This window comes from Aquarana catesbeiana, linkage group LG05, assembly GCF_042186555.1.
Source record: "Aquarana catesbeiana isolate 2022-GZ linkage group LG05, ASM4218655v1, whole genome shotgun sequence".
NCBI lineage: Eukaryota > Metazoa > Chordata > Amphibia > Anura > Ranidae > Aquarana > Aquarana catesbeiana.
Window position 1 is genome coordinate 11,040,368 of NC_133328.1, and position 24,021 is coordinate 11,064,388.

At 53.3% G+C, this 24,021-nt stretch overlaps 11 non-coding genes and 1 pseudogene across 11 annotated transcripts; all 12 read left to right on the forward strand.

Moving 5' to 3' along the window:
* The first annotated feature begins 802 nt into the window (after positions 1 to 802).
* On the forward strand, positions 803 to 921 carry LOC141146293 (5S ribosomal RNA). Its single transcript, XR_012244845.1, has one exon. It is a non-coding gene; the product is annotated as a 5S ribosomal RNA (ribosomal RNA).
* Positions 922 to 2,786: 1,865 nt separating this feature from the next.
* Positions 2,787 to 2,905, forward strand: LOC141146252 (5S ribosomal RNA). Its single transcript, XR_012244803.1, has one exon. It is a non-coding gene; the product is annotated as a 5S ribosomal RNA (ribosomal RNA).
* A 1,846-nt stretch (positions 2,906 to 4,751) lies between these two features.
* LOC141146299 (5S ribosomal RNA) lies at positions 4,752 to 4,870 on the forward strand. Its single transcript, XR_012244851.1, has one exon. It is a non-coding gene; the product is annotated as a 5S ribosomal RNA (ribosomal RNA).
* Positions 4,871 to 6,718: 1,848 nt separating this feature from the next.
* LOC141146328 (5S ribosomal RNA) lies at positions 6,719 to 6,837 on the forward strand (annotated as a pseudogene).
* A 1,854-nt stretch (positions 6,838 to 8,691) lies between these two features.
* LOC141146253 (5S ribosomal RNA) lies at positions 8,692 to 8,810 on the forward strand. The gene has a single exon (XR_012244804.1). It is a non-coding gene; the product is annotated as a 5S ribosomal RNA (ribosomal RNA).
* Positions 8,811 to 10,658: 1,848 nt separating this feature from the next.
* LOC141146254 (5S ribosomal RNA) lies at positions 10,659 to 10,777 on the forward strand. Its single transcript, XR_012244805.1, has one exon. It is a non-coding gene; the product is annotated as a 5S ribosomal RNA (ribosomal RNA).
* A 1,853-nt stretch (positions 10,778 to 12,630) lies between these two features.
* Positions 12,631 to 12,749, forward strand: LOC141146255 (5S ribosomal RNA). Its single transcript, XR_012244806.1, has one exon. It is a non-coding gene; the product is annotated as a 5S ribosomal RNA (ribosomal RNA).
* Positions 12,750 to 14,602: 1,853 nt separating this feature from the next.
* Positions 14,603 to 14,721, forward strand: LOC141146256 (5S ribosomal RNA). Its single transcript, XR_012244807.1, has one exon. It is a non-coding gene; the product is annotated as a 5S ribosomal RNA (ribosomal RNA).
* A 1,866-nt stretch (positions 14,722 to 16,587) lies between these two features.
* On the forward strand, positions 16,588 to 16,706 carry LOC141146306 (5S ribosomal RNA). Its single transcript, XR_012244859.1, has one exon. It is a non-coding gene; the product is annotated as a 5S ribosomal RNA (ribosomal RNA).
* A 1,853-nt stretch (positions 16,707 to 18,559) lies between these two features.
* Positions 18,560 to 18,678, forward strand: LOC141146257 (5S ribosomal RNA). The gene has a single exon (XR_012244808.1). It is a non-coding gene; the product is annotated as a 5S ribosomal RNA (ribosomal RNA).
* A 1,857-nt stretch (positions 18,679 to 20,535) lies between these two features.
* LOC141146258 (5S ribosomal RNA) lies at positions 20,536 to 20,654 on the forward strand. Its single transcript, XR_012244809.1, has one exon. It is a non-coding gene; the product is annotated as a 5S ribosomal RNA (ribosomal RNA).
* A 1,869-nt stretch (positions 20,655 to 22,523) lies between these two features.
* On the forward strand, positions 22,524 to 22,642 carry LOC141146259 (5S ribosomal RNA). The gene has a single exon (XR_012244810.1). It is a non-coding gene; the product is annotated as a 5S ribosomal RNA (ribosomal RNA).
* Positions 22,643 to 24,021: the final 1,379 nt, after the last annotated feature.

Consider the following 24,021-nt stretch of genomic DNA (forward strand, 5'->3'; position numbering starts at 1 on the left):
ATTGAAAAGAACTTGGGTGAGTATGGCACATGTGAGGTATGAAGCGACGCTACAAGAAAAGGTCTACCTACTGGGCAAGTCAAGCAGTTGCTTGACTGCAGCCAGTGGTGAGGCATGGCGCCTGCTATAGGTGAGGGTAGAGTTGCAACCCCATCCCTTTAAACCCGAACACATAGGAATTACACAGGTTCTGAAGGCTAATTTAAGGCAGATAAGGGCAACAAGTGAGTTTAATTACTACCTTAATCAGCCTCAGAAGCTGCGTAATAAATAAGTGTTCGGGTTTAAAGGGATGAGGTGGCAACCCTAGGTCAGAGGTCCTCTGGTAGCCAGGGGGGGGTGGATGTACTGGCTCCCTCCGCAGCGGTCGGTTTCCAGTAGCTAGCGGAACGGAAGCCAGGTTCCGGAGATCCATGGGCTGGCCACCTGGTATGAAAGCGAAGGCGTTAACAAGTGCAGGCATGAGGCCCCGCGCTACATGCGCCCTGCTGCTCCTCTTGCTTTGGTGCAAAGCCTTGTCAGGGAAAAGGTTAAAAGTCAGGCCAGGGGAAGCCAGAAAGGAGCCTTTGAAGCCAGGCTGAGTATGTGTGTGAGAAGGTGCAGGCAGGAAGAGGTTAAAGAGGCAGCAAGAGGCAGGGGGGTTGAAGAGAGCGAGCGAGCGAGCGAGAGAGAGGAGAGACGACAAGGTGGGGTGTGCTGCGTTGCTTGTCAAAAGGCACTGCTGATTGTAGCAAAGTCAAGGAAAGGCGGAGCCAGGCTGCCGGTGACAAGTACAAGAGGCTTGAAAGAGACCATGAGCTTTGCCTACGGCCACACTACCCTGAATGCGCCCGCTCTCGTCTGATCTCGGAAGCTAAGCAGGGTCGGGCCTGGTTAGTACTTGGATGGGAGACCGCCTGGGAATACCAGGTGCTGTAGGCTTTTGCTTTTCTTCCAGCAGGGGTCACTCTCCTCTATGCCTCTTTTTACATTCTCTTTTAACAAAACCCGCTCTGCAAGCCCTCCTGCACACCTAGCTCCTACAAAATCACCAGTCCAGCCCCCACTTTTTCTTCGCCCTCCTCCCTTTCCTCACCCCTTCTTTCAAAAATACACTTTCTTTCTTCTTTCTCTCTCTCCCTCCCTCCCTCCCTCCCTCCCTCCCTCCCTACCTCAGGAGCTTGCCACGCATCCAGTCCCTGTAGACAGCAAAGCAACGGCCGGACGCAACCCCCACCTAGCTAGCCCCCATCCTACATCCCGCTTAGGCTCCACGGCCCAGCCCTTTTCCAGCGCTCTCCTCAGCCGTTTTGGTGCTATCACTCCTCCTCTTTAGTCGCCCTTGCGCCAACACATTCTGCCGCGCTCCCCAGGCTGGGGGAAGCTCGCACGCGGACTGCCGAAGCCAGCGAGAAGCCACAGAGCCGACGGGTCGTGAAACCTGCGCCCTGAAGCGGCTAGGGTGTAGGCAGCAGGTTGCCTACAGGAACGTGGTTTTAGTTAGCGGCTGCCCCAGGCTGGGAGGGAAAGAGTTAATGCGTGCGCTGCCGGGGTTTTTTTGGATCCAGCCTACCCGCCGGTCATAAAAAATTTAGGGGAAGGCTGGGTTTCGGGGGATCAGGCAGCGCTTGCAGGAGGCCTACTAGGGTTGCCACCTCATCCCTTTAAACCCAAACACATATGAATTACACAGGTTCTGAGGCTAATTGAATGCAGATAAGGCAACGAGTGAGTTTAATTACCACCTTAATCAGCCACAGAATTTCTGTAATTAATATGTGTTCGGATATAAAGGGATGAGATGGCAACTCAAAGACCAACATGAACTACTACCTTGTAGAGGTAGTCCTGGGCAGCCAGTCAGTGGCAGTTTGGGTCAGGATATGACCATTGTTCATGTTGAACTGTAATGCCCAAGACTTCTCAGTAAAGTTGCGTCAAGTGTTCTAAGCCTCCTCTGAAGTCATTGAAAGGGACTCCATCATGCATGTTGGTCTCCAGGCCTATTGAAAAGAACTTGGGTGAGTATGGCACATGTGAGGTATGAAGCGACGCTACAAGAAAAGGTCTACCTACTGGGCAAGTCAAGCAGTTGCTTGACTGCAGCCAGTGGTGAGGCATGGCGCCTGCTATAGGTGAGGGTAGAGTTGCAACCCCATCCCTTTAAACCCGAACACATAGGAATTACACAGGTTCTGAAGGCTAATTTAAGGCAGATAAGGGCAACAAGTGAGTTTAATTACTACCTTAATCAGCCTCAGAAGCTGCGTAATAAATAAGTGTTCGGGTTTAAAGGGATGAGGTGGCAACCCTAGGTCAGAGGTCCTCTGGTAGCCAGGGGGGGGTGGATGTACTGGCTCCCTCCGCAGCGGTCGGTTTCCAGTAGCTAGCGGAACGGAAGCCAGGTTCCGGAGATCCATGGGCTGGCCACCTGGTATGAAAGCCAAGGCGTTAACAAGTGCAGGCATGAGGCCCCGCGCTACATGCGCCCTGCTGCTCCTCTTGCTTTGGTGCAAAGCCTTGTCAGGGAAAAGGTTAAAAGTCAGGCCAGGGGAAGCCAGAAAGGAGCCTTTGAAGCCAGGCTGAGTATGTGTGTGAGAAGGTGCAGGCAGGAAGAGGTTAAAGAGGCAGCAAGAGGCAGGGGGGTTGAAGAGAGCGAGCGAGCGAGCGAGAGAGAGGAGAGACGACAAGGTGGGGTGTGCTGCGTTGCTTGTCAAAAGGCACTGCTGATTGTAGCAAAGTCAAGGAAAGGCGGAGCCAGGCTGCCGGTGACAAGTACAAGAGGCTTGAAAGAGACCATGAGCTTTGCCTACGGCCACACCACCCTGAATGCGCCCGCTCTCGTCTGATCTCGGAAGCTAAGCAGGGTCGGGCCTGGTTAGTACTTGGATGGGAGACCGCCTGGGAATACCAGGTGCTGTAGGCTTTTGCTTTTCTTCCAGCAGGGGTCACTCTCCTCTATGCCTCTTTTTACATTCTCTTTTAACAAAACCCGCTCTGCAAGCCCTCCTGCACACCTAGCTCCTACAAAATCACCAGTCCAGCCCCCACTTTTTCTTCGCCCTCCTCCCTTTCCTCACCCCTTCTTTCAAAAATACACTTTCTTTCTTCTTTCTCTCTCTCCCTCCCTCCCTCCCTCAGGAGCTTGCCACGCATCCAGTCCCTGTAGACAGCAAAGCAACGGCCGGACGCAACCCCCACCTAGCTAGCCCCCATCCTACATCCCGCTTAGGCTCCACGGCCCAGCCCTTTTCCAGCGCTCTCCTCAGCCGTTTTGGTGCTATCACTCCTCCTCTTTAGTCGCCCTTGCGCCAACACATTCTGCGGCGCTCCCCAGGCTGGGGGAAGCTCGCACGCGGACTGCCGAAGCCAGCGAGAAGCCACAGAGCCGACGGGTCGTGAAACCTGCGCCCTGAAGCGGCTAGGGTGTAGGCAGCAGGTTGCCTACAGGAGCGTGGTTTTAGTTAGCGGCTGCCCCAGGCTGGGAGGGAAAGAGTTAATGCGTGCGCTGCCGGGGTTTTTTTGGATCCAGCCTACCCGCCGGTCATAAAAAATTTAGGGGAAGGCTGGGTTTCGGGGGATCAGGCAGCGCTTGCAGGAGGCCTACTTGGGGTTGCCACCTCATCCCTTTAAACCCAAACACATATGAATTACACAGGTTCTGAGGCTAATTGAATGCAGATAAGGCAACGAGTGAGTTTAATTACCACCTTAATCAGCCACAGAATTTCTGTAATTAATATGTGTTCGGATATAAAGGGATGAGATGGCAACTCAAAGACCAACATGAACTACTACCTTGTAGAGGTAGTCCTGGGCAGCCAGTCAGTGGCAGTTTGGGTCAGGATATGACCATTGTTCATGTTGAACTGTAATGCCCAAGACTTCTCAGTAAAGTTGCGTCAAGTGTTCTAAGCCTCCTCTGAAGTCATTGAAAGGGACTCCATCATGCATGTTGGTCTCCAGGCCTATTGAAAAGAACTTGGGTGAGTATGGCACATGTGAGGTATGAAGCGACGCTACAAGAAAAGGTCTACCTACTGGGCAAGTCAAGCAGTTGCTTGACTGCAGCCAGTGGTGAGGCATGGCGCCTGCTATAGGTGAGGGTAGAGTTGCAACCCCATCCCTTTAAACCCGAACACATAGGAATTACACAGGTTCTGAAGGCTAATTTAAGGCAGATAAGGGCAACAAGTGAGTTTAATTACTACCTTAATCAGCCTCAGAAGCTGCGTAATAAATAAGTGTTCGGGTTTAAAGGGATGAGGTGGCAACCCTAGGTCAGAGGTCCTCTGGTAGCCAGGGGGGGGTGGATGTACTGGCTCCCTCCGCAGCGGTCGGTTTCCAGTAGCTAGCGGAACGGAAGCCAGGTTCCGGAGATCCATGGGCTGGCCACCTGGTATGAAAGCCAAGGCGTTAACAAGTGCAGGCATGAGGCCCCGCGCTACATGCGCCCTGCTGCTCCTCTTGCTTTGGTGCAAAGCCTTGTCAGGGAAAAGGTTAAAAGTCAGGCCAGGGGAAGCCAGAAAGGAGCCTTTGAAGCCAGGCTGAGTATGTGTGTGAGAAGGTGCAGGCAGGAAGAGGTTAAAGAGGCAGCAAGAGGCAGGGGGGTTGAAGAGAGCGAGCGAGCGAGCGAGAGAGAGGAGAGACGACAAGGTGGGGTGTGCTGCGTTGCTTGTCAAAAGGCACTGCTGATTGTAGCAAAGTCAAGGAAAGGCGGAGCCAGGCTGCCGGTGACAAGTACAAGAGGCTTGAAAGAGACCATGAGCTTTGCCTACGGCCACACCACCCTGAATGCGCCCGCTCTCGTCTGATCTCGGAAGCTAAGCAGGGTCAGGCCTGGTTAGTACTTGGATGGGAGACCGCCTGGGAATACCAGGTGCTGTAGGCTTTTGCTTTTCTTCCAGCAGGGGTCACTCTCCTCTATGCCTCTTTTTACATTCTCTTTTAACAAAACCCGCTCTGCAAGCCCTCCTGCACACCTAGCTCCTACAAAATCACCAGTCCAGCCCCCACTTTTTCTTCGCCCTCCTCCCTTTCCTCACCCCTTCTTTCAAAAATACACTTTCTTTCTTCTTTCTCTCTCTCCCTCCCTCCCTCCCTCCCTCCCTCCCTACCTCAGGAGCTTGCCACGCATCCAGTCCCTGTAGACAGCAAAGCAACGGCCGGACGCAACCCCCACCTAGCTAGCCCCCATCCTACATCCCGCTTAGGCTCCACGGCCCAGCCCTTTTCCAGCGCTCTCCTCAGCCGTTTTGGTGCTATCACTCCTCCTCTTTAGTCGCCCTTGCGCCAACACATTCTGCCGCGCTCCCCAGGCTGGGGGAAGCTCGCACGCGGACTGCCGAAGCCAGCGAGAAGCCACAGAGCCGACGGGTCGTGAAACCTGCGCCCTGAAGCGGCTAGGGTGTAGGCAGCAGGTTGCCTACAGGAGCGTGGTTTTAGTTAGCGGCTGCCCCAGGCTGGGAGGGAAAGAGTTAATGCGTGCGCTGCCGGGGTTTTTTTGGATCCAGCCTACCCGCCGGTCATAAAAAATTTAGGGGAAGGCTGGGTTTCGGGGGATCAGGCAGCGCTTGCAGGAGGCCTACTAGGGTTGCCACCTCATCCCTTTAAACCCAAACACATATGAATTACACAGGTTCTGAGGCTAATTGAATGCAGATAAGGCAACGAGTGAGTTTAATTACCACCTTAATCAGCCACAGAATTTCTGTAATTAATATGTGTTCGGATATAAAGGGATGAGATGGCAACTCAAAGACCAACATGAACTACTACCTTGTAGAGGTAGTCCTGGGCAGCCAGTCAGTGGCAGTTTGGGTCAGGATATGACCATTGTTCATGTTGAACTGTAATGCCCAAGACTTCTCAGTAAAGTTGCGTCAAGTGTTCTAAGCCTCCTCTGAAGTCATTGAAAGGGACTCCATCATGCATGTTGGTCTCCAGGCCTATTGAAAAGAACTTGGGTGAGTATGGCACATGTGAGGTATGAAGCGACGCTACAAGAAAAGGTCTACCTACTGGGCAAGTCAAGCAGTTGCTTGACTGCAGCCAGTGGTGAGGCATGGCGCCTGCTATAGGTGAGGGTAGAGTTGCAACCCCATCCCTTTAAACCCGAACACATAGGAATTACACAGGTTCTGAAGGCTAATTTAAGGCAGATAAGGGCAACAAGTGAGTTTAATTACAACCTTAATCAGCCTCAGAAGCTGCGTAATAAATAAGTGTTCGGGTTTAAAGGGATGAGGTGGCAACCCTAGGTCAGAGGTCCTCTGGTAGCCAGGGGGGGGTGGATGTACTGGCTCCCTCCGCAGCGGTCGGTTTCCAGTAGCTAGCGGAACGGAAGCCAGGTTCCGGAGATCCATGGGCTGGCCACCTGGTATGAAAGCGAAGGCGTTAACAAGTGCAGGCATGAGGCCCCGCGCTACATGCGCCCTGCTGCTCCTCTTCCTTTGGTGCAAAGCCTTGTCAGGGAAAAGGTTAAAAGTCAGGCCAGGGGAAGCCAGAAAGGAGCCTTTGAAGCCAGGCTGAGTATGTGTGTGAGAAGGTGCAGGCAGGAAGAGGTTAAAGAGGCAGCAAGAGGCAGGGGGGTTGAAGAGAGCGAGCGAGCGAGCGAGAGAGAGGAGAGACGACAAGGTGGTGTGTGCTGCGTTGCTTGTCAAAAGGCACTGCTGATTGTAGCAAAGTCAAGGAAAGGCGGAGCCAGGCTGCCGGTGACAAGTACAAGAGGCTTGAAAGAGACCATGAGCTTTCCACCCTGAATGCGCCCGCTCTCGTCTGATCTCGGAAGCTAAGCAGGGTCGGGCCTGGTTAGTACTTGGATGGGAGACCGCCTGGGAATACCAGGTGCTGTAGGCTTTTGCTTTTCTTCCAGCAGGGGTCACTCTCCTCTATGCCTCTTTTTACATTCTCTTTTAACAAAACCCGCTCTGCAAGCCCTCCTGCACACCTAGCTCCTACAAAATCACCAGTCCAGCCCCCACTTTTTCTTCGCCCTCCTCCCTTTCCTCACCCCTTCTTTCAAAAATACACTTTCTTTCTTCTTTCTCTCTCTCCCTCCCTCCCTCCCTCCCTCCCTCCCTACCTCAGGAGCTTGCCACGCATCCAGTCCCTGTAGACAGCAAAGCAACGGCCGGACGCAACCCCCACCTAGCTAGCCCCCATCCTACATCCCGCTTAGGCTCCACGGCCCAGCCCTTTTCCAGCGCTCTCCTCAGCCGTTTTGGTGCTATCACTCCTCCTCTTTAGTCGCCCTTGCGCCAACACATTCTGCTGCGCTCCCCAGGCTGGGGGAAGCTCGCACGCGGACTGCCGAAGCCAGCGAGAAGCCACAGAGCCGACGGGTCGTGAAACCTGCGCCCTGAAGCGGCTAGGGTGTAGGCAGCAGGTTGCCTACAGGAGCGTGGTTTTAGTTAGCGGCTGCCCCAGGCTGGGAGGGAAAGAGTTAATGCGTGCGCTGCCGGGGTTTTTTTGGATCCAGCCTACCCGCCGGTCATAAAAAATTTAGGGGAAGGCTGGGTTTCGGGGGATCAGGCAGCGCTTGCAGGAGGCCTACTAGGGTTGCCACCTCATCCCTTTAAACCCAAACACATATGAATTACACAGGTTCTGAGGCTAATTGAATGCAGATAAGGCAACGAGTGAGTTTAATTACCACCTTAATCAGCCACAGAATTTCTGTAATTAATATGTGTTCGGATATAAAGGGATGAGATGGCAACTCAAAGACCAACATGAACTACTACCTTGTAGAGGTAGTCCTGGGCAGCCAGTCAGTGGCAGTTTGGGTCAGGATATGACCATTGTTCATGTTGAACTGTAATGCCCAAGACTTCTCAGTAAAGTTGCGTCAAGTGTTCTAAGCCTCCTCTGAAGTCATTGAAAGGGACTCCATCATGCATGTTGGTCTCCAGGCCTATTGAAAAGAACTTGGGTGAGTATGGCACATGTGAGGTATGAAGCGACGCTACAAGAAAAGGTCTACCTACTGGGCAAGTCAAGCAGTTGCTTGACTGCAGCCAGTGGTGAGGCATGGCGCCTGCTATAGGTGAGGGTAGAGTTGCAACCCCATCCCTTTAAACCCGAACACATAGGAATTACACAGGTTCTGAAGGCTAATTTAAGGCAGATAAGGGCAACAAGTGAGTTTAATTACTACCTTAATCAGCCTCAGAAGCTGCCTAATAAATAAGTGTTCGGGTTTAAAGGGATGAGGTGGCAACCCTAGGTCAGAGGTCCTCTGGTAGCCAGGGGGGGGTGGATGTACTGGCTCCCTCCGCAGCGGTCGGTTTCCAGTAGCTAGCGGAACGGAAGCCAGGTTCCGGAGATCCATGGGCTGGCCACCTGGTATGAAAGCGAAGGCGTTAACAAGTGCAGGCATGAGGCCCCGCGCTACATGCTGCTCCTCTTCCTTTGGTGCAAAGCCTTGTCAGGGAAAAGGTTAAAAGTCAGGCCAGGGGAAGCCAGAAAGGAGCCTTTGAAGCCAGGCTGAGTATGTGTGTGAGAAGGTGCAGGCAGGAAGAGGTTAAAGAGGCAGCAAGAGGCAGGGGGGTTGAAGAGAGCGAGCGAGCGAGCGAGAGAGAGGAGAGACGACAAGGTGGGGTGTGCTGCGTTGCTTGTCAAAAGGCACTGCTGATTGTAGCAAAGTCAAGGAAAGGCGGAGCCAGGCTGCCGGTGACAAGTACAAGAGGCTTGAAAGAGACCATGAGCTTTGCCTACGGCCACACCACCCTGAATGCGCCCGCTCTCGTCTGATCTCGGAAGCTAAGCAGGGTCGGGCCTGGTTAGTACTTGGATGGGAGACCGCCTGGGAATACCAGGTGCTGTAGGCTTTTGCTTTTCTTCCAGCAGGGGTCACTCTCCTCTATGCCTCTTTTTACATTCTCTTTTAACAAAACCCGCTCTGCAAGCCCTCCTGCACACCTAGCTCCTACAAAATCACCAGTCCAGCCCCCACTTTTTCTTCGCCCTCCTCCCTTTCCTCACCCCTTCTTTCAAAAATACACTTTCTTTCTTCTTTCTCTCTCTCCCTCCCTCCCTCCCTCCCTCCCTCCCTACCTCAGGAGCTTGCCACGCATCCAGTCCCTGTAGACAGCAAAGCAACGGCCGGACGCAACCCCCACCTAGCTAGCCCCCATCCTACATCCCGCTTAGGCTCCACGGCCCAGCCCTTTTCCAGCGCTCTCCTCAGCCGTTTTGGTGCTATCACTCCTCCTCTTTAGTCGCCCTTGCGCCAACACATTCTGCCGCGCTCCCCAGGCTGGGGGAAGCTCGCACGCGGACTGCCGAAGCCAGCGAGAAGCCACAGAGCCGACGGGTCGTGAAACCTGCGCCCTGAAGCGGCTAGGGTGTAGGCAGCAGGTTGCCTACAGGAGCGTGGTTTTAGTTAGCGGCTGCCCCAGGCTGGGAGGGAAAGAGTTAATGCGTGCGCTGCCGGGGTTTTTTTGGATCCAGCCTACCCGCCGGTCATAAAAAATTTAGGGGAAGGCTGGGTTTCGGGGGATCAGGCAGCGCTTGCAGGAGGCCACCTCATCCCTTTAAACCCAAACACATATGAATTACACAGGTTCTGAGGCTAATTGAATGCAGATAAGGCAACGAGTGAGTTTAATTACCACCTTAATCAGCCACAGAATTTCTGTAATTAATATGTGTTCGGATATAAAGGGATGAGATGGCAACTCAAAGACCAACATGAACTACTACCTTGTAGAGGTAGTCCTGGGCAGCCAGTCAGTGGCAGTTTGGGTCAGGATATGACCATTGTTCATGTTGAACTGTAATGCCCAAGACTTCTCAGTAAAGTTGCGTCAAGTGTTCTAAGCCTCCTCTGAAGTCATTGAAAGGGACTCCATCATGCATGTTGGTCTCCAGGCCTATTGAAAAGAACTTGGGTGAGTATGGCACATGTGAGGTATGAAGCGACGCTACAAGAAAAGGTCTACCTACTGGGCAAGTCAAGCAGTTGCTTGACTGCAGCCAGTGGTGAGGCATGGCGCCTGCTATAGGTGAGGGTAGAGTTGCAACCCCATCCCTTTAAACCCGAACACATAGGAATTACACAGGTTCTGAAGGCTAATTTAAGGCAGATAAGGGCAACAAGTGAGTTTAATTACTACCTTAATCAGCCTCAGAAGCTGCGTAATAAATAAGTGTTCGGGTTTAAAGGGATGAGGTGGCAACCCTAGGTCAGAGGTCCTCTGGTAGCCAGGGGGGGGTGGATGTACTGGCTCCCTCCGCAGCGGTCGGTTTCCAGTAGCTAGCGGAACGGAAGCCAGGTTCCGGAGATCCATGGGCTGGCCACCTGGTATGAAAGCGAAGGCGTTAACAAGTGCAGGCATGAGGCCCCGCGCTACATGCGCCCTGCTGCTCCTCTTCCTTTGGTGCAAAGCCTTGTCAGGGAAAAGGTTAAAAGTCAGGCCAGGGGAAGCCAGAAAGGAGCCTTTGAAGCCAGGCTGAGTATGTGTGTGAGAAGGTGCAGGCAGGAAGAGGTTAAAGTGGCAGCAAGAGGCAGGGGGGTTGAAGAGAGCGAGCGAGCGAGCGAGAGAGAGGAGAGACGACAAGGTGGGGTGTGCTGCGTTGCTTGTCAAAAGGCACTGCTGATTGTAGCAAAGTCAAGGAAAGGCGGAGCCAGGCTGCCGGTGACAAGTACAAGAGGCTTGAAAGAGACCATGAGCTTTGCCTACGGCCACACCACCCTGAATGCGCCCGCTCTCGTCTGATCTCGGAAGCTAAGCAGGGTCGGGCCTGGTTAGTACTTGGATGGGAGACCGCCTGGGAATACCAGGTGCTGTAGGCTTTTGCTTTTCTTCCAGCAGGGGTCACTCTCCTCTATGCCTCTTTTTACATTCTCTTTTAACAAAACCCGCTCTGCAAGCCCTCCTGCACACCTAGCTCCTACAAAATCACCAGTCCAGCCCCCACTTTTTCTTCGCCCTCCTCCCTTTCCTCACCCCTTCTTTCAAAAATACACTTTCTTTCTTCTTTCTCTCTCTCCCTCCCTCCCTCCCTCCCTACCTCAGGAGCTTGCCACGCATCCAGTCCCTGTAGACAGCAAAGCAACGGCCGGACGCAACCCCCACCTAGCTAGCCCCCATCCTACATCCCGCTTAGGCTCCACGGCCCAGCCCTTTTCCAGCGCTCTCCTCAGCCGTTTTGGTGCTATCACTCCTCCTCTTTAGTCGCCCTTGCGCCAACACATTCTGCCGCGCTCCCCAGGCTGGGGGAAGCTCGCACGCGGACTGCCGAAGCCAGCGAGAAGCCACAGAGCCGACGGGTCGTGAAACCTGCGCCCTGAAGCGGCTAGGGTGTAGGCAGCAGGTTGCCTACAGGAGCGTGGTTTTAGTTAGCGGCTGCCCCAGGCTGGGAGGGAAAGAGTTAATGCGTGCGCTGCCGGGGTTTTTTTGGATCCAGCCTACCCGCCGGTCATAAAAAATTTAGGGGAAGGCTGGGTTTCGGGGGATCAGGCAGCGCTTGCAGGAGGCCTACTAGGGTTGCCACCTCATCCCTTTAAACCCAAACACATATGAATTACACAGGTTCTGAGGCTAATTGAATGCAGATAAGGCAACGAGTGAGTTTAATTACCACCTTAATTAGCCACAGAATTTCTGTAATTAATATGTGTTCGGATATAAAGGGATGAGATGGCAACTCAAAGACCAACATGAACTACTACCTTGTAGAGGTAGTCCTGGGCAGCCAGTCAGTGGCAGTTTGGGTCAGGATATGACCATTGTTCATGTTGAACTGTAATGCCCAAGACTTCTCAGTAAAGTTGCGTCAAGTGTTCTAAGCCTCCTCTGAAGTCATTGAAAGGGACTCCATCATGCATGTTGGTCTCCAGGCCTATTGAAAAGAACTTGGGTGAGTATGGCACATGTGAGGTATGAAGCGACGCTACAAGAAAAGGTCTACCTACTGGGCAAGTCAAGCAGTTGCTTGACTGCAGCCAGTGGTGAGGCATGGCGCCTGCTATAGGTGAGGGTAGAGTTGCAACCCCATCCCTTTAAACCCGAACACATAGGAATTACACAGGTTCTGAAGGCTAATTTAAGGCAGATAAGGGCAACAAGTGAGTTTAATTACTACCTTAATCAGCCTCAGAAGCTGCGTAATAAATAAGTGTTCGGGTTTAAAGGGATGAGGTGGCAACCCTAGGTCAGAGGTCCTCTGGTAGCCAGGGGGGGGTGGATGTACTGGCTCCCTCCGCAGCGGTCGGTTTCCAGTAGCTAGCGGAACGGAAGCCAGGTTCCGGAGATCCATGGGCTGGCCACCTGGTATGAAAGCGAAGGCGTTAACAAGTGCAGGCATGAGGCCCCGCGCTACATGCGCCCTGCTGCTCCTCTTGCTTTGGTGCAAAGCCTTGTCAGGGAAAAGGTTAAAAGTCAGGCCAGGGGAAGCCAGAAAGGAGCCTTTGAAGCCAGGCTGAGTATGTGTGTGAGAAGGTGCAGGCAGGAAGAGGTTAAAGAGGCAGCAAGAGGCAGGGGGGTTGAAGAGAGCGAGCGAGCGAGCGAGAGAGAGGAGAGACGACAAGGTGGGGTGTGCTGCGTTGCTTGTCAAAAGGCACTGCTGATTGTAGCAAAGTCAAGGAAAGGCGGAGCCAGGCTGCCGGTGACAAGTACAAGAGGCTTGAAAGAGACCATGAGCTTTGCCTACGGCCACACCACCCTGAATGCGCCCGCTCTCGTCTGATCTCGGAAGCTAAGCAGGGTCGGGCCTGGTTAGTACTTGGATGGGAGACCGCCTGGGAATACCAGGTGCTGTAGGCTTTTGCTTTTCTTCCAGCAGGGGTCACTCTCCTCTATGCCTCTTTTTACATTCTCTTTTAACAAAACCCGCTCTGCAAGCCCTCCTGCACACCTAGCTCCTACAAAATCACCAGTCCAGCCCCCACTTTTTCTTCGCCCTCCTCCCTTTCCTCACCCCTTCTTTCAAAAATACACTTTCTTTCTTCTTTCTCTCTCTCCCTCCCTCCCTCCCTCCCTACCTCAGGAGCTTGCCACGCATCCAGTCCCTGTAGACAGCAAAGCAACGGCCGGACGCAACCCCCACCTAGCTAGCCCCCATCCTACATCCCGCTTAGGCTCCACGGCCCAGCCCTTTTCCAGCGCTCTCCTCAGCCGTTTTGGTGCTATCACTCCTCCTCTTTAGTCGCCCTTGCGCCAACACATTCTGCCGCGCTCCCCAGGCTGGGGGAAGCTCGCACGCGGACTGCCGAAGCCAGCGAGAAGCCACAGAGCCGACGGGTCGTGAAACCTGCGCCCTGAAGCGGCTAGGGTGTAGGCAGCAGGTTGCCTACAGGAGCGTGGTTTTAGTTAGCGGCTGCCCCAGGCTGGGAGGGAAAGAGTTAATGCGTGCGCTGCCGGGGTTTTTTTGGATCCAGCCTACCCGCCGGTCATAAAAAATTTAGGGGAAGGCTGGGTTTCGGGGGATCAGGCAGCGCTTGCAGGAGGCCTACTAGGGTTGCCACCTCATCCCTTTAAACCCAAACACATATGAATTACACAGGTTCTGAGGCTAATTGAATGCAGATAAGGCAACGAGTGAGTTTAATTACCACCTTAATCAGCCACAGAATTTCTGTAATTAATATGTGTTCGGATATAAAGGGATGAGATGGCAACTCAAAGACCAACATGAACTACTACCTTGTAGAGGTAGTCCTGGGCAGCCAGTCAGTGGCAGTTTGGGTCAGGATATGACCATTGTTCATGTTGAACTGTAATGCCCAAGACTTCTCAGTAAAGTTGCGTCAAGTGTTCTAAGCCTCCTCTGAAGTCATTGAAAGGGACTCCATCATGCATGTTGGTCTCCAGGCCTATTGAAAAGAACTTGGGTGAGTATGGCACATGTGAGGTATGAAGCGACGCTACAAGAAAAGGTCTACCTACTGGGCAAGTCAAGCAGTTGCTTGACTGCAGCCAGTGGTGAGGCATGGCGCCTGCTATAGGTGAGGGTAGAGTTGCAACCCCATCCCTTTAAACCCGAACACATAGGAATTACACAGGTTCTGAAGGCTAATTTAAGGCAGATAAGGGCAACAAGTGAGTTTAATTACTACCTTAATCAGCCTCAGAAGCTGCGTAATAAATAAGTGTTCGGGTTTAAAGGGATGAGGTGGCAACCCTAGGTCAGAGGTCCTCTGGTAGCCAGGGGGGGGTGGATGTACTGGCTCCCTCCGCAGCGGTCGGTTTCCAGTAGCTAGCGGAACGGAAGCCAGGTTCCGGAGATCCATGGGCTGGCCACCTGGTATGAAAGCGAAGGCGTTAACAAGTGCAGGCATGAGGCCCCGCGCTACATGCGCCCTGCTGCTCCTCTTGCTTTGGTGCAAAGCCTTGTCAGGGAAAAGGTTAAAAGTCAGGCCAGGGGAAGCCAGAAAGGAGCCTTTGAAGCCAGGCTGAGTATGTGTGTGAGAAGGTGCAGGCAGGAAGAGGTTAAAGAGGCAGCAAGAGGCAGGGGGGTTGAAGAGAGCGAGCGAGCGAGCGAGAGAGAGGAGAGACGACAAGGTGGGGTGTGCTGCGTTGCTTGTCAAAAGGCACTGCTGATTGTAGCAAAGTCAAGGAAAGGCGGAGCCAGGCTGCCGGTGACAAGTACAAGAGGCTTGAAAGAGACCATGAGCTTTGCCTACGGCCACACCACCCTGAATGCGCCCGCTCTCGTCTGATCTCGGAAGCTAAGCAGGGTCGGGCCTGGTTAGTACTTGGATGGGAGACCGCCTGGGAATACCAGGTGCTGTAGGCTTTTGCTTTTCTTCCAGCAGGGCTCACTCTCCTCTATGCCTCTTTTTACATTCTCTTTTAACAAAACCCGCTCTGCAAGCCCTCCTGCACACCTAGCTCCTACAAAATCACCAGTCCAGCCCCCACTTTTTCTTCGCCCTCCTCCCTTTCCTCACCCCTTCTTTCAAAAATACACTTTCTTTCTTCTTTCTCTCTCTCCCTCCCTCCCTCCCTCCCTCCCTCCCTCCCTACCTCAGGAGCTTGCCACGCATCCAGTCCCTGTAGACAGCAAAGCAACGGCCGGACGCAACCCCCACCTAGCTAGCCCCCATCCTACATCCCGCTTAGGCTCCACGGCCCAGCCCTTTTCCAGCGCTCTCCTCAGCCGTTTTGGTGCTATCACTCCTCCTCTTTAGTCGCCCTTGCGCCAACACATTCTGCCGCGCTCCCCAGGCTGGGGGAAGCTCGCACGCGGACTGCCGAAGCCAGCGAGAAGCCACAGAGCCGACGGGTCGTGAAACCTGCGCCCTGAAGCGGCTAGGGTGTAGGCAGCAGGTTGCCTACAGGAGCGTGGTTTTAGTTAGCGGCTGCCCCAGGCTGGGAGGGAAAGAGTTAATGCGTGCGCTGCCGGGGTTTTTTTGGATCCAGCCTACCCGCCGGTCATAAAAAATTTAGGGGAAGGCTGGGTTTCGGGGGATCAGGCAGCGCTTGCAGGAGGCCTACTTGGGGTTGCCACCTCATCCCTTTAAACCCAAACACATATGAATTACACAGGTTCTGAGGCTAATTGAATGCAGATAAGGCAACGAGTGAGTTTAATTACCACCTTAATCAGCCACAGAATTTCTGTAATTAATATGTGTTCGGATATAAAGGGATGAGATGGCAACTCAAAGACCAACATGAACTACTACCTTGTAGAGGTAGTCCTGGGCAGCCAATCAGTGGCAGTTTGGGTCAGGATATGACCATTGTTCATGTTGAACTGTAATGCCCAAGACTTCTCAGTAAAGTTGCGTCAAGTGTTCTAAGCCTCCTCTGAAGTCATTGAAAGGGACTCCATCATGCATGTTGGTCTCCAGGCCTATTGAAAAGAACTTGGGTGAGTATGGCACATGTGAGGTATGAAGCGACGCTACAAGAAAAGGTCTACCTACTGGGCAAGTCAAGCAGTTGCTTGACTGCAGCCAGTGGTGAGGCATGGCGCCTGCTATAGGTGAGGGTAGAGTTGCAACCCCATCCCTTTAAACCCGAACACATAGGAATTACACAGGTTCTGAAGGCTAATTTAAGGCAGATAAGGGCAACAAGTGAGTTTAATTACTACCTTAATCAGCCTCAGAAGCTGCCTAATAAATAAGTGTTCGGGTTTAAAGGGATGAGGTGGCAACCCTAGGTCAGAGGTCCTCTGGTAGCCAGGGGGGGGTGGATGTACTGGCTCCCTCCGCAGCGGTCGGTTTCCAGTAGCTAGCGGAACGGAAGCCAGGTTCCGGAGATCCATGGGCTGGCCACCTGGTATGAAAGCGAAGGCGTTAACAAGTGCAGGCATGAGGCCCCGCGCTACATGCGCCCTGCTGCTCCTCTTGCTTTGGTGCAAAGCCTTGTCAGGGAAAAGGTTAAAAGTCAGGCCAGGGGAAGCCAGAAAGGAGCCTTTGAAGCCAGGCTGAGTATGTGTGTGAGAAGGTGCAGGCAGGAAGAGGTTAAAGAGGCAGCAAGAGGCAGGGGGGTTGAAGAGAGCGAGCGAGCGAGCGAGAGAGAGGAGAGACGACAAGGTGGGGTGTGCTGCGTTGCTTGTCAAAAGGCACTGCTGATTGTAGCAAAGTCAAGGAAAGGCGGAGCCAGGCTGCCGGTGACAAGTACAAGAGGCTTGAAAGAGACCATGAGCTTTGCCTACGGCCACACCACCCTGAATGCGCCCGCTCTCGTCTGATCTCGGAAGCTAAGCAGGGTCGGGACTGGTTAGTACTTGGATGGGAGACCGCCTGGGAATACCAGGTGCTGTAGGCTTTTGCTTTTCTTCCAGCAGGGGTCACTCTCCTCTATGCCTCTTTTTACATTCTCTTTTAACAAAACCCGCTCTGCAAGCCCTCCTGCACACCTAGCTCCTACAAAATCACCAGTCCAGCCCCCACTTTTTCTTCGCCCTCCTCCCTTTCCTCACCCCTTCTTTCAAAAATACACTTTCTTTCTTCTTTCTCTCTCTCCCTCCCTCCCTCCCTCCCTACCTCAGGAGCTTGCCACGCATCCAGTCCCTGTAGACAGCAAAGCAACGGCCGGACGCAACCCCCACCTAGCTAGCCCCCATCCTACATCCCGCTTAGGCTCCACGGCCCAGCCCTTTTCCAGCGCTCTCCTCAGCCGTTTTGGTGCTATCACTCCTCCTCTTTAGTCGCCCTTGCGCCAACACATTCTGCCGCGCTCCCCAGGCTGGGGGAAGCTCGCACGCGGACTGCCGAAGCCAGCGAGAAGCCACAGAGCCGACGGGTCGTGAAACCTGCGCCCTGAAGCGGCTAGGGTGTAGGCAGCAGGTTGCCTACAGGAGCGTGGTTTTAGTTAGCGGCTGCCCCAGGCTGGGAGGGAAAGAGTTAATGCGTGCGCTGCCGGGGTTTTTTTGGATCCAGCCTACCCGCCGGTCATAAAAAATTTAGGGGAAGGCTGGGTTTCGGGGGATCAGGCAGCGCTTGCAGGAGGCCTACTAGGGTTGCCACCTCATCCCTTTAAACCCAAACACATATGAATTACACAGGTTCTGAGGCTAATTGAATGCAGATAAGGCAACGAGTGAGTTTAATTACCACCTTAATTAGCCACAGAATTTCTGTAATTAATATGTGTTCGGATATAAAGGGATGAGATGGCAACTCAAAGACCAACATGAACTACTACCTTGTAGAGGTAGTCCTGGGCAGCCAGTCAGTGGCAGTTTGGGTCAGGATATGACCATTGTTCATGTTGAACTGTAATGCCCAAGACTTCTCAGTAAAGTTGCGTCAAGTGTTCTAAGCCTCCTCTGAAGTCATTGAAAGGGACTCCATCATGCATGTTGGTCTCCAGGCCTATTGAAAAGAACTTGGGTGAGTATGGCACATGTGAGGTATGAAGCGACGCTACAAGAAAAGGTCTACCTACTGGGCAAGTCAAGCAGTTGCTTGACTGCAGCCAGTGGTGAGGCATGGCGCCTGCTATAGGTGAGGGTAGAGTTGCAACCCCATCCCTTTAAACCCGAACACATAGGAATTACACAGGTTCTGAAGGCTAATTTAAGGCAGATAAGGGCAACAAGTGAGTTTAATTACTACCTTAATCAGCCTCAGAAGCTGCGTAATAAATAAGTGTTCGGGTTTAAAGGGATGAGGTGGCAACCCTAGGTCAGAGGTCCTCTGGTAGCCAGGGGGGGGTGGATGTACTGGCTCCCTCCGCAGCGGTCGGTTTCCAGTAGCTAGCGGAACGGAAGCCAGGTTCCGGAGATCCATGGGCTGGCCACCTGGTATGAAAGCGAAGGCGTTAACAAGTGCAGGCATGAGGCCCCGCGCTACATGCGCCCTGCTGCTCCTCTTGCTTTGGTGCAAAGCCTTGTCAGGGAAAAGGTTAAAAGTCAGGCCAGGGGAAGCCAGAAAGGAGCCTTTGAAGCCAGGCTGAGTATGTGTGTGAGAAGGTGCAGGCAGGAAGAGGTTAAAGAGGCAGCAAGAGGCAGGGGGGTTGAAGAGAGCGAGCGAGCGAGCGAGAGAGAGGAGAGACGACAAGGTGGGGTGTGCTGCGTTGCTTGTCAAAAGGCACTGCTGATTGTAGCAAAGTCAAGGAAAGGCGGAGCCAGGCTGCCGGTGACAAGTACAAGAGGCTTGAAAGAGACCATGAGCTTTGCCTACGGCCACACCACCCTGAATGCGCCCGCTCTCGTCTGATCTCGGAAGCTAAGCAGGGTCGGGCCTGGTTAGTACTTGGATGGGAGACCGCCTGGGAATACCAGGTGCTGTAGGCTTTTGCTTTTCTTCCAGCAGGGCTCACTCTCCTCTATGCCTCTTTTTACATTCTCTTTTAACAAAACCCGCTCTGCAAGCCCTCCTGCACACCTAGCTCCTACAAAATCACCAGTCCAGCCCCCACTTTTTCTTCGCCCTCCTCCCTTTCCTCACCCCTTCTTTCAAAAATACACTTTCTTTCTTCTTTCTCTCTCTCCCTCCCTCCCTCCCTCCCTCCCTACCTCAGGAGCTTGCCACGCATCCAGTCCCTGTAGACAGCAAAGCAACGGCCGGACGCAACCCCCACCTAGCTAGCCCCCATCCTACATCCCGCTTAGGCTCCACGGCCCAGCCCTTTTCCAGCGCTCTCCTCAGCCGTTTTGGTGCTATCACTCCTCCTCTTTAGTCGCCCTTGCGCCAACACATTCTGCCGCGCTCCCCAGGCTGGGGGAAGCTCGCACGCGGACTGCCGAAGCCAGCGAGAAGCCACAGAGCCGACGGGTCGTGAAACCTGCGCCCTGAAGCGGCTAGGGTGTAGGCAGCAGGTTGCCTACAGGAGCGTGGTTTTAGTTAGCGGCTGCCCCAGGCTGGGAGGGAAAGAGTTAATGCGTGCGCTGCCGGGGTTTTTTTGGATCCAGCCTACCCGCCGGTCATAAAAAATTTAGGGGAAGGCTGGGTTTCGGGGGATCAGGCAGCGCTTGCAGGAGGCCTACTAGGGTTGCCACCTCATCCCTTTAAACCCAAACACATATGAATTACACAGGTTCTGAGGCTAATTGAATGCAGATAAGGCAACGAGTGAGTTTAATTACCACCTTAATCAGCCACAGAATTTCTGTAATTAATATGTGTTCGGATATAAAGGGATGAGATGGCAACTCAAAGACCAACATGAACTACTACCTTGTAGAGGTAGTCCTGGGCAGCCAGTCAGTGGCAGTTTGGGTCAGGATATGACCATTGTTCATGTTGAACTGTAATGCCCAAGACTTCTCAGTAAAGTTGCGTCAAGTGTTCTAAGCCTCCTCTGAAGTCATTGAAAGGGACTCCATCATGCATGTTGGTCTCCAGGCCTATTGAAAAGAACTTGGGTGAGTATGGCACATGTGAGGTATGAAGCGACGCTACAAGAAAAGGTCTACCTACTGGGCAAGTCAAGCAGTTGCTTGACTGCAGCCAGTGGTGAGGCATGGCGCCTGCTATAGGTGAGGGTAGAGTTGCAACCCCATCCCTTTAAACCCGAACACATAGGAATTACACAGGTTCTGAAGGCTAATTTAAGGCAGATAAGGGCAACAAGTGAGTTTAATTACTACCTTAATCAGCCTCAGAAGCTGCGTAATAAATAAGTGTTCGGGTTTAAAGGGATGAGGTGGCAACCCTAGGTCAGAGGTCCTCTGGTAGCCAGGGGGGGGTGGATGTACTGGCTCCCTCCGCAGCGGTCGGTTTCCAGTAGCTAGCGGAACGGAAGCCAGGTTCCGGAGATCCATGGGCTGGCCACCTGGTATGAAAGCGAAGGCGTTAACAAGTGCAGGCATGAGGCCCCGCGCTACATGCGCCCTGCTGCTCCTCTTGCTTTGGTGCAAAGCCTTGTCAGGGAAAAGGTTAAAAGTCAGGCCAGGGGAAGCCAGAAAGGAGCCTTTGAAGCCAGGCTGAGTATGTGTGTGAGAAGGTGCAGGCAGGAAGAGGTTAAAGAGGCAGCAAGAGGCAGGGGGGTTGAAGAGAGCGAGCGAGCGAGCGAGAGAGAGGAGAGACGACAAGGTGGGGTGTGCTGCGTTGCTTGTCAAAAGGCACTGCTGATTGTAGCAAAGTCAAGGAAAGGCGGAGCCAGGCTGCCGGTGACAAGTACAAGAGGCTTGAAAGAGACCATGAGCTTTGCCTACGGCCACACCACCCTGAATGCGCCCGCTCTCGTCTGATCTCGGAAGCTAAGCAGGGTCGGGCCTGGTTAGTACTTGGATGGGAGACCGCCTGGGAATACCAGGTGCTGTAGGCTTTTGCTTTTCTTCCAGCAGGGGTCACTCTCCTCTATGCCTCTTTTTACATTCTCTTTTAACAAAACCCGCTCTGCAAGCCCTCCTGCACACCTAGCTCCTACAAAATCACCAGTCCAGCCCCCACTTTTTCTTCGCCCTCCTCCCTTTCCTCACCCCTTCTTTCAAAAATACACTTTCTTTCTTCTTTCTCTCTCTCCCTCCCTCCCTCCCTCCCTCCCTCCCTCCCTCCCTACCTCAGGAGCTTGCCACGCATCCAGTCCCTGTAGACAGCAAAGCAACGGCCGGACGCAACCCCCACCTAGCTAGCCCCCATCCTACATCCCGCTTAGGCTCCACGGCCCAGCCCTTTTCCAGCGCTCTCCTCAGCCGTTTTGGTGCTATCACTCCTCCTCTTTAGTCGCCCTTGCGCCAACACATTCTGCGGCGCTCCCCAGGCTGGGGGAAGCTCGCACGCGGACTGCCGAAGCCAGCGAGAAGCCACAGAGCCGACGGGTCGTGAAACCTGCGCCCTGAAGCGGCTAGGGTGTAGGCAGCAGGTTGCCTACAGGAGCGTGGTTTTAGTTAGCGGCTGCCCCAGGCTGGGAGGGAAAGAGTTAATGCGTGCGCTGCCGGGGTTTTTTTGGATCCAGCCTACCCGCCGGTCATAAAAAATTTAGGGGAAGGCTGGGTTTCGGGGGATCAGGCAGCGCTTGCAGGAGGCCTACTAGGGTTGCCACCTCATCCCTTTAAACCCAAACACATATGAATTACACAGGTTCTGAGGCTAATTGAATGCAGATAAGGCAACGAGTGAGTTTAATTACCACCTTAATCAGCCACAGAATTTCTGTAATTAATATGTGTTCGGATATAAAGGGATGAGATGGCAACTCAAAGACCAACATGAACTACTACCTTGTAGAGGTAGTCCTGGGCAGCCAGTCAGTGGCAGTTTGGGTCAGGATATGACCATTGTTCATGTTGAACTGTAATGCCCAAGACTTCTCAGTAAAGTTGCGTCAAGTGTTCTAAGCCTCCTCTGAAGTCATTGAAAGGGACTCCATCATGCATGTTGGTCTCCAGGCCTATTGAAAAGAACTTGGGTGAGTATGGCACATGTGAGGTATGAAGCGACGCTACAAGAAAAGGTCTACCTACTGGGCAAGTCAAGCAGTTGCTTGACTGCAGCCAGTGGTGAGGCATGGCGCCTGCTATAGGTGAGGGTAGAGTTGCAACCCCATCCCTTTAAACCCGAACACATAGGAATTACACAGGTTCTGAAGGCTAATTTAAGGCAGATAAGGGCAACAAGTGAGTTTAATTACAACCTTAATCAGCCTCAGAAGCTGCGTAATAAATAAGTGTTCGGGTTTAAAGGGATGAGGTGGCAACCCTAGGTCAGAGGTCCTCTGGTAGCCAGGGGGGGGTGGATGTACTGGCTCCCTCCGCAGCGGTCGGTTTCCAGTAGCTAGCGGAACGGAAGCCAGGTTCCGGAGATCCATGGGCTGGCCACCTGGTATGAAAGCGAAGGCGTTAACAAGTGCAGGCATGAGGCCCCGCGCTACATGCGCCCTGCTGCTCCTCTTCCTTTGGTGCAAAGCCTTGTCAGGGAAAAGGTTAAAAGTCAGGCCAGGGGAAGCCAGAAAGGAGCCTTTGAAGCCAGGCTGAGTATGTGTGTGAGAAGGTGCAGGCAGGAAGAGGTTAAAGAGGCAGCAAGAGGCAGGGGGGTTGAAGAGAGCGAGCGAGCGAGCGAGAGAGAGGAGAGACGACAAGGTGGGGTGTGCTGCGTTGCTTGTCAAAAGGCACTGCTGATTGTAGCAAAGTCAAGGAAAGGCGGAGCCAGGCTGCCGGTGACAAGTACAAGAGGCTTGAAAGAGACCATGAGCTTTGCCTACGGCCACACCACCCTGAATGCGCCCGCTCTCGTCTGATCTCGGAAGCTAAGCAGGGTCGGGCCTGGTTAGTACTTGGATGGGAGACCGCCTGGGAATACCAGGTGCTGTAGGCTTTTGCTTTTCTTCCAGCAGGGCTCACTCTCCTCTATGCCTCTTTTTACATTCTCTTTTAACAAAACCCGCTCTGCAAGCCCTCCTGCACACCTAGCTCCTACAAAATCACCAGTCCAGCCCCCACTTTTTCTTCGCCCTCCTCCCTTTCCTCACCCCTTCTTTCAAAAATACACTTTCTTTCTTCTTTCTCTCTCTCCCTCCCTCCCTCCCTCCCTACCTCAGGAGCTTGCCACGCATCCAGTCCCTGTAGACAGCAAAGCAACGGCCGGACGCAACCCCCACCTAGCTAGCCCCCATCCTACATCCCGCTTAGGCTCCACGGCCCAGCCCTTTTCCAGCGCTCTCCTCAGCCGTTTTGGTGCTATCACTCCTCCTCTTTAGTCGCCCTTGCGCCAACACATTCTGCCGCGCTCCCCAGGCTGGGGGAAGCTCGCACGCGGACTGCCGAAGCCAGCGAGAAGCCACAGAGCCGACGGGTCGTGAAACCTGCGCCCTGAAGCGGCTAGGGTGTAGGCAGCAGGTTGCCTACAGGAGCGTGGTTTTAGTTAGCGGCTGCCCCAGGCTGGGAGGGAAAGAGTTAATGCGTGCGCTGCCGGGGTTTTTTTGGATCCAGCCTACCCGCCGGTCATAAAAAATTTAGGGGAAGGCTGGGTTTCGGGGGATCAGGCAGCGCTTGCAGGAGGCCTACTAGGGTTGCCACCTCATCCCTTTAAACCCAAACACATATGAATTACACAGGTTCTGAGGCTAATTGAATGCAGATAAGGCAACGAGTGAGTTTAATTACCACCTTAATCAGCCACAGAATTTCTGTAATTAATATGTGTTCGGATATAAAGGGATGAGATGGCAACTCAAAGACCAACATGAACTACTACCTTGTAGAGGTAGTCCTGGGCAGCCAGTCAGTGGCAGTTTGGGTCAGGATATGACCATTGTTCATGTTGAACTGTAATGCCCAAGACTTCTCAGTAAAGTTGCGTCAAGTGTTCTAAGCCTCCTCTGAAGTCATTGAAAGGGACTCCATCATGCATGTTGGTCTCCAGGCCTATTGAAAAGAACTTGGGTGAGTATGGCACATGTGAGGTATGAAGCGACGCTACAAGAAAAGGTCTACCTACTGGGCAAGTCAAGCAGTTGCTTGACTGCAGCCAGTGGTGAGGCATGGCGCCTGCTATAGGTGAGGGTAGAGTTGCAACCCCATCCCTTTAAACCCGAACACATAGGAATTACACAGGTTCTGAAGGCTAATTTAAGGCAGATAAGGGCAACAAGTGAGTTTAATTACTACCTTAATCAGCCTCAGAAGCTGCGTAATAAATAAGTGTTCGGGTTTAAAGGGATGAGGTGGCAACCCTAGGTCAGAGGTCCTCTGGTA